Source organism: Chrysochloris asiatica, unplaced genomic scaffold, assembly GCF_000296735.1.
Source record: "Chrysochloris asiatica unplaced genomic scaffold, ChrAsi1.0 scaffold00017, whole genome shotgun sequence".
Taxonomy (NCBI): Eukaryota; Metazoa; Chordata; class Mammalia; order Afrosoricida; family Chrysochloridae; genus Chrysochloris; species Chrysochloris asiatica.
In genome coordinates, this window is record NW_006408535.1 from 3,604,059 (window position 1) to 3,612,640 (window position 8,582).

General features: G+C 39.6%; 1 pseudogene; it reads right to left on the reverse strand.

Moving 5' to 3' along the window:
- Positions 1-1,199: 1,199 nt before the first annotated feature.
- Positions 1,200-8,582, reverse strand: part of LOC102814902 — a 29,833-nt pseudogene continuing 22,450 nt past the window's right edge.

Here is an 8,582-nt window from a genome sequence, read left to right on the forward strand (position 1 = left end):
TATTTGTAAATGTTATATGTCCACTCATATATATATGGAGACTTAAAAAAGTTTGTGAAAAAATGGAATTAAAAGACAACGGAATCTTTTCATGAACTTTTTAAAGATACTGCATATAATAGAACATATGGAGTGCACAGTTATATGAACTATGGAACCACTGGACCTAAAGACTTAGGACATCAGGAACATGTAGGTCAGTTAGCAAAAGACAGTTCATAAAGATAATGCTTTTATATCCTATTGTGGTGAGTAGTATTTATGATCTTGAAAGTTTATAAGTGGCCATCTAAGAATCAGTTATTGATCTTTTCCTGCTTGGGGCATTGCAGAATGAAGATAAATGAAAACTCAAGGGAGTAATTAATTCAAAGAACTAAGGCCCACATGAGCCATAGCGTTCTCTAATGTGAGACCAGAAGATTTAAAGGTGCTCAGCTACCACTATCAACCTCTCTGATCAAGATTATGATAGAAGATGCTAGTTAGAGTGGGTTAAAAAAAAGCAAACATAAAACAAAATTCAAAACCAGAAAGAAAAAGAAGAAATAAGACCAACTTACTAGTCAGAAAAAAACTAGAGGAACGCACCCCCCCCCCCCCCCCCCCCCACACAAACTAATGCCCTAAGGAAACCTTCTATCTTGAAACTGAAGACAATGCCAGAGGCCACCTTTCAGTCAAATAATAGACAGGATTATAAAACAAACAATGTAAAGAATGTGCTTTTCAGAACAAATGAAGTATAGTGGTTACGAATCGGGCTGTGAACTGTAAGGTCAGCAGCTCAAAACTACCAACTGTTCTGCATGAAAAAGATGGGGCTTTCTGCTCCCGTAAAGATTTACAGCCTTGGAAACCCTGTATAGGGTTGCTATGAGTCAGAACCGACTCCACAGCACATAACAACAACAACAACAAAAGGACAACATTTATCCCAAACCAAAGATGAGATGACAAGGAAATGGTAACCCAGAAAGGATACAGCGAGAGTGCTGACATATTTATTGTGGGGATTGCAACCAATGTCATGGAACAATTTGTAGATGAACATTTTTTTTTTTTTTTTAAAACTAAAATGATGGTTTTTAATGGGAACCAGAGGTATGTTACAATTACATAGTCTAACATAAAACTCCGTGAATTTGGAAGGTTATAAAATAATCAGGGATAAGCTGAGTGCACAAAGAAAAGATTTATCAGATCCTTAGTGTCAGACTATATGGCATCTTCCTGAAATCCTGTCTGTGCTCATCCTTGGGAGTTCATCTTGCCAGGTCCCAAGCCACCTCTGTCCCTACCACCCTGTCCCCCTCGGAAGCCTCCACGGTTCCCACCATAGCCTCTTTAACCATTTCAGTGATCATCTCCATAGTTACCCCTAATGTGAGAGCCTCCTGGGCCATCTGATTTTGTGGTCTTGTACTGTTTGTGTTCATTTCTCCAAGAGAAGTTCACATTCTCACAAGTAGGATTAGGGCACTTCCCCAATCCCCAGCTTATTGTTGTCCCCTCCCCACCCCCCCAACTGAGGATCCTCCTCAGCCACCACCTCTATAGGCTCCATGGCCCATGGGTCCTCTCTGCCTTCGGTCTCCATAACCATTGCCACTTCCCATATTAAAGTCTGCTCTCTGTGTAGCAAAGGAGACCTTGATAGGATTCCCAGAGAATCCTTTACCATCAAACAAGTTAATAGCAGCTTTAGCACAAAGTGAGACTGTTGCCTCTCGTTTGAGCTTGCCTGTTTCCCTGACTGGGTACAGATTAATCATGGGCTGCCCCATTTTATTTGTTTTAATAATACCAATCTGCTTAAATAATTAGCCATGGGCTCAATTGTAACCTTTCGTCCAGGTCTTGTACAAAGATGGTGTTGTTGTCTAAATGATCACGTTCAGAGTCATAATGGGATCCTTGGTCCCAAGGGTTACCAAATTTATTGAAGCCATCGTGGTCTTCTGCCCATGCTGCCTCTGTCTCCATGATGCCTCCAGGACCTCTGGGTTCATAGGCACCACGGCCGCCGCCTCCCCAACTATGGCCTCCACAGTCCTGTTGACCTCCTCCTCTGACACCTTAGTCCTGAACTGCCACAGCCACCGCCACCTCCACCACCACTCATGGAGGACTGATCTTGGCCATAGTTGTCTCTACCTCCTCTACCGCTATCCATACTGTTACTATTGTATTGGTTCTGCTGTGCATAGCCATGAGGGGGTTCTAGGAGCTTTGCTGCTGTCTACCATTTCCAGACTTCTAGCCAAAGCTCTCACTCTACCCATAGTTGCTGCTCTGAGAACTGCTTCCATAGCTTCCCGAGGAGTTGCTGGGAGCTGGCTGCAGACCAGAGCCAGGATAGGAAGACCACTGTCCATAAGATGATTGGGAACTCTGGCTACTGTCATAGCTACTAGTTGAGCCATATCCCTGGGAATCTGACTGGGCGCCATAGCTGCTCTGGGTCTGTCCGTAGAAGAACCATAACTGCTCTGACCATAGCCTAAAGTGTCCGATGACTGACCATATCCATTGTAACTCTGCTGTCCATAAGGCTGGTTGCTCTGCTGGGAGTAGCCCTGTCCAGGTTGGGTGGGATAAGCTTTGGGTTGCTTGTTGGGTAGAGTCATTTGAAGCTGTTTCTTCTCAATCACTCACAATGCAACAAGCAACTAGATTCCAACACCACGGGTGGCCACTGATTGTCTGAACTATTGATTGAGAAAACGAGTATCATAAAAGGCACAATAAAAAAAAAAAAATGACCACACTTCGGTTTATACTTTGAGGATATTTGTATGCTCAGGTAGTGATAACATAGAGACAGGGCAGATCTGACATGATGTGAGCAAAGGTTTACTTACAGAGAAGAGGTGAACTGTAGATGCCACAACTCAATCTTTTTGTCATTACATTATTTATTACCTCATAGAACAAAAGCATGAACTAAATATTTATTTCCCTGAATTACTAATGAAATATCACCAGTGTATATTAATTCAATACCTTAAATGGCTTGGAAATTACTGATACTGTCTTAAGTATTTATCAGTATTTTTAGTATTTTCAGAGATAGTTTCTCTATTTCCAGATCACTACAGCCTCAGATGTTTAATTCATCAAATCTGTTCTTCAGATGATCTCTAAATTCAGGAGGGATAAATTCAAGATCATATTTTGGCTCCCGTAGATTTGTTTTCATTTTCTTCAGCTTTAATTTGAATTTGCATATCAGTAATTGATGGTCTGTTCCACAGTCTGCCCCTGGCCTTGTCTTCACTGATTATATGGAGCTTTTCCATCTTCTCTTTCCACAGATGTAGTTTATTTGATTTCTATGTGTTCCATCTTGTCTGGAGGAAACAATCGTTGGAGAAGGATGTCATGCTGGGTAGGGTGGAGGGTCAGAGAAAAAAAGGAAGACCCCCAACAAGATGGATCAGCCAGGTGGCATCATTGATGGACTCAAGTATGGCAGCGGTAGTAAGGTTGGCCCAGGATCGGACATTGTTTCATTCTGCTGTGCATGGGGTCGCTATGAGTCGGTTCCGACTCGATGGCACCTGACAACAACAACAACAACAGCCTCATAAAAGGAGTTCTGGTAGCGTAGTGGTTACAAATCGGGCTGCAAACCTCAGGGTCAGCAGTTTGAAACTACCAGCTGTTCTGCAGGAGAAAGATGAGGCTTTCTGCTCCCGTAAAGATTTACAGACTCGGAAACCCTGTGAAGGGTCACTATGAGTCGGAACAGCCTCCACGACACATAACTACAACAACCATGACACTGATTAGGACTAAAAACAAGCCACATCAATTAATTAAATGGTTTGTTTAAGTAATTATGTATACCAATATACAGGGGCAAATAAGACTATTTTGTATACTTTAAACCATCATATTATCATTTACAAATCAGTATTTATTTTGCTAAATGTGTAGGAAGGGTCTTATCAAATTAAAAATGAGTAATCAAGCTATTAAAAATAAAATATTTGTCTGCAAAAGTCCTTGATGGGATATCATAATACTTTTGTAGAACTCTATTCAATTATTGTGTTAGCAGCACATTTTCAATGTCCTTTGTTCCTTCTCCTCTATAACAAACCTTAAACATATTACTTTAGATAAAACCTCCATTTAATGTAACCAGTTTGTAGATATACACTTTGATTGAATCCAGCCTAGTAAGTTCATAGATTTTCAGCTCTAGTACCAACTGTCAGTCTGTAATATTCGTTCAGACTGCCTGTCACTAGAATGTTACTTATTTTTGATAACATTGCTCTCACTGAAGAAAAGGGCTCTCCACAGCCTGGGCAGCTTAGATGTTTTCCTCCTGATTAGCACATTTTCCCAACACTTTTTCCAAAGAGACAAGCTTTCCCTTTTATTTTCCAAAAGAAGAAATATTCATTCAGTGTTGTTTATCAGGGGCTTTACAATATATATTTTCATATTAATATGTGTATAGTATGTTTAATGATACAACAAGTCTTATTACATAAGAATTTTAAAGTAATTAAATATAAACAGATTAGATTTAAAAATAAGTATAAAAAATCTTTATTAACAAGCTACTCTATGTGAAACTTTAATTACATCACTCAGTTATCTTATAACCTTTATTTGTTGTTGTTAAGTGCTGTTGAGTCAGGTCCGACCCATAGAGACTCTGTATAGTGTTTCCAAGGAGCAGCTGGTGGGCTTGAACCACTGACCTTGTGGTTCAAATGACTTTGCAGTCCAGCACATGAGCCCACAGTGCCACACGAGGACTATATAATCTTGATTAATATGATTTAAATGTGTATGCCTTTCTGTATATGTATACATATATACATGTTGTTGTTAAGTGCCGTAGAGTTGGTTCCAACCTATGTGACCCTGTGAGTGCTGAGGAGAGGCTGGTGAGCTTGAAATGCTGACCTTGTGATTCAAACTGACCTTGCCCTGTGCATTAATCTGCAGCACCACACCAGGGCTCTGATAACATACATATATATAATTTACATCTTGCTTTCTTCTTCATTCAGATTTAAAAATTTTGCGGATTCTCTGAGAGGTGGTTTTTTATTTTTATTTTCAGTAATGATGTGGCAATTTTAATGCCATTCATCTCTTCATTGAACACCTTTGCAGGCACACAGGTACTTTTATGACCTCTGATCATCACTGACCCTAAGGCTTTTGCTGTGGTTCTTGCCAGCTTACAGGCCCATTGTATCGCCCCACACCAATAAAATCACCAATCAGGTTTTGTAGTCTCTTGCCATTACTGATTGTAGCCTCCAAAGATAAATTTTAAAGTGAAAAATGTCTCTTTCTCCTTTTATCTTATGGCAGTAAATGAATACATGAAATAACTGTATGGTTCGTTAAGGTTTTCCATGTCTGTGGCACTGTGGAATAAAGCACTGGACTTCAAGGTCAGTTTGAGCCACAAAGTTGACAGTTCAAACTCACCAGCCACTCCTCGGAAACCCTATACAGGATTACTATGAGTCGGAACTGACTCGACGGAATGTAACAATAACATTAACTTTAGTTTGTGGAGTCTTGGTGTGTGGTGTTGTGGGATAAGCACTGGACAGCTAGCATCGTCAGCAGTCCGAACCACCAGCAGCATCTCAGAAACACTATACAGGGTCACTATGACTTGGAACTGACTTGATGGCACTTAACAACAACAACTATAGTTTGTGTGATCTAGTGGTATCTGATTTGGTCATGAAAATCTATGATTTTATCATATAAGGGAGGCAAAGACTATCCATGAATTACTGGTGTCTGAATAACTGCCTATTTGGATGACTGGTAGTGTAGAGAAACCCTGATGGTACTGTAGGATAAGCACTGGATTACTAGCCACATCAATAGTTCAAATCCACCAGCCTCTCTGTGGGAAAAAGATGAGGCTTTCTGCTCTCACAATATTTACAGCAGGGGTGGGGGAACATCTGGCCTGCACGGCTCATATAACACCTGTGAAATCATTTGGTCTGACCCTGCCAAGGCAACCAATGTTCCAGTCATCACATTGTTGCTAAGTGTCGTCGAGTCAGTTCCAACTCACAGCGACCCTGTATAGGTTTCTGAGGAGCAGCTGGTGAGCTTGAACCACCAAACACAGGTTTAAACCTACCTTGCTGTCTAGCGCATTAACCCACAGTGCCACACCAGGATTCCAGCCATCGCATTTGTTGCTGTTGTTGTTGTTGCTGTTGTTAAGTGCCGTCACATTAGTGCCGTCACATGAGTTAATTAAATGTTTGACCAAATGTAGCAGGATAATTTTTAAATTGATAATTTTGTATGGCCTGCGATTGATGTTATAAATATCCAAAAGGCCCTTTGCTGAAAAAAGTTTCCCCATCCCTGGTTTACAAGGAGTTCTCATAGCGTAGTGGTTACAAGTTGGGTTGCTAACCTCACGGTCAGCAGTTCAAAACTACCAGCCATTCTGTGGGATAAAGATGAGACTTTCTGCTCCTTTAAAGACTTACAGCCTTAGAAACCCTCTGCAGGGTTGCTGTGAGTCAGAACCACTCCACGGCACACCACCACCACCCCTTATTTACAGCCTATAAAACCCTATACAGGATTGCTATGAGTTGGATTCAACTTGATGGCAGTGAGTTTGGTAAAGAGGTTTGAGGATGGGGGCAGAGATCCCAAGAGGTGTGTTGTGCTTAAGTAGCTGTTTCATAAAAACAGCTGGTGTGAAACAGCTCTTTGATTTATGATAAAGTTCAAAATTTGATTTCCACTTAACTCTGCCAAAACTGTGCCACTGTCCAATCTCTGGGGACCTCATTTGTGAGAAAGCCTGGGACCACGGAAGACGGGAGTGTAGGGTTTCCAGCCCACTCTGTACTCTATCCCTTGAATTCATTTGCTTTCTGTGCTTCATATTCCAGCACACCAAGTCTAATCTTTACTTGTTGTTGTTAAGTGCTGTTGAGTTGGTTCTGACTCATAGATTCCCTGTATAGAGCTTTCAAGGCTTTAAATTTCTTTCTCCTGCTGAGTGGCTAACAGATTTGAACCCTGGACCTTGTGATTTGCAGTTGAGTGCTAATCTGCTAATTGTATGTAGCCACCATGCTTCTCAATCTCTACTAGGTTGTCTTAGAATTCATTTGCTCATGTATTCTACAAAATGATCACCAAGTCCGTGTTTACAATATAGATATCAGGGTTTTATTAAAAATAAGTTTTAATTCAAGTTCTTTGACTGATTCTTTGTTCAAATTAAGTTAGATCCCCAGGAGTTTTTATCACCATAGACTTCTGTTGGCACTATGCCATTTATTCCCAAATATGTCTGCACTGAGTTGAAAATGAAGCTTAGGTCAAAGCAGAGATGTCCGCTAAATTTTTAAAACAAAGAAGCAAACAAAAAACCCAAAACAAAAACCCAAACAAAAGCCCAAAGCAATTGCTGTTAAAGAAAATTCTTTAAATTATAAGTTTCATAAATTTATGTTTTAAGTTTTACTTAAATTTCATCCTTATAAATTTAATCCTTTATATAAGCAAAGCATATATAAAATTATTTATTTTGTGTATTACCCCCAAATGGGTGACTAGATCAAAACTTAGGAACAATTGTATAGCTCATGGTATATATTCATTTGTTCAAAAATTATTATCTAAATTCAAGTCATTAAACTATGAGTTGGGTGTACAACAGTAGATGAAATAGGTATACTCTGCATTTTAGTTTATCAATCACCTAATGGATGAGTAAAACACCAAAACACACAAAAAATAGGTTTATGAAGGGAAAAAAAACAAAAGCCCAGGGAGAGTGCTAATTTAAATCTGAGAATTCAGGAAGTTTTTTCTGTGGAAATGTTTATATGCCAAGCAACGAGTCAAGGAAGGAATGCTCCACTGAAAATTCTGGGCATACTTTAATTTAAATAGGTTAATGTGGCTAGAGGATAATGAACTGGGTAACAGAGCGATGCCTGAGGGGAGGCAGGACAGGTAGACAAGGGATTCCGTAAGTATATAGTCACTTACAGTGGTGGTGGTGTGCCGTCAAGTCAGTTACAATTCATAGTGACTCTGCATAGGGTTTCCAAGGCTATATCTTCACAGGAACAGAAAGCCTCTTCTTTTACCCATGGAGCAGCTGGTGGCTTCTAATTACTGACCTTGTAGTTAGCAGAATGAGTAACCCACTATGCTATGAGGGCTCCTTTTTATGTTTAAAGGGGTGGAAATGAACAAAATCTAGACATTAAAATAATATTTTGGAGGCAGAATTTATAGTATTTAAAGACAGGTGTTAAAATTTTTCCAAAACTCTCTTTCATAACTAATTTTTGAAGAGAGAGTAGGAAAAGGAAGAAGGGAAATGTGGTGAACAAAACTCTATACAGGGTAGCTATGAGTTGTAACCAACTTGAAGGTACTTAACAACAACAACAACAACCATATAGAAAAAGAGAATACTTAAAACTTACCTGCTTGGTGTTTTTTTTTTTTTGTCTTAGAATATCACTTATCATTTATATATTTATTCAAAACAATATTTTGTGTACAACCCATGTACCAAGCATTTTATTAAG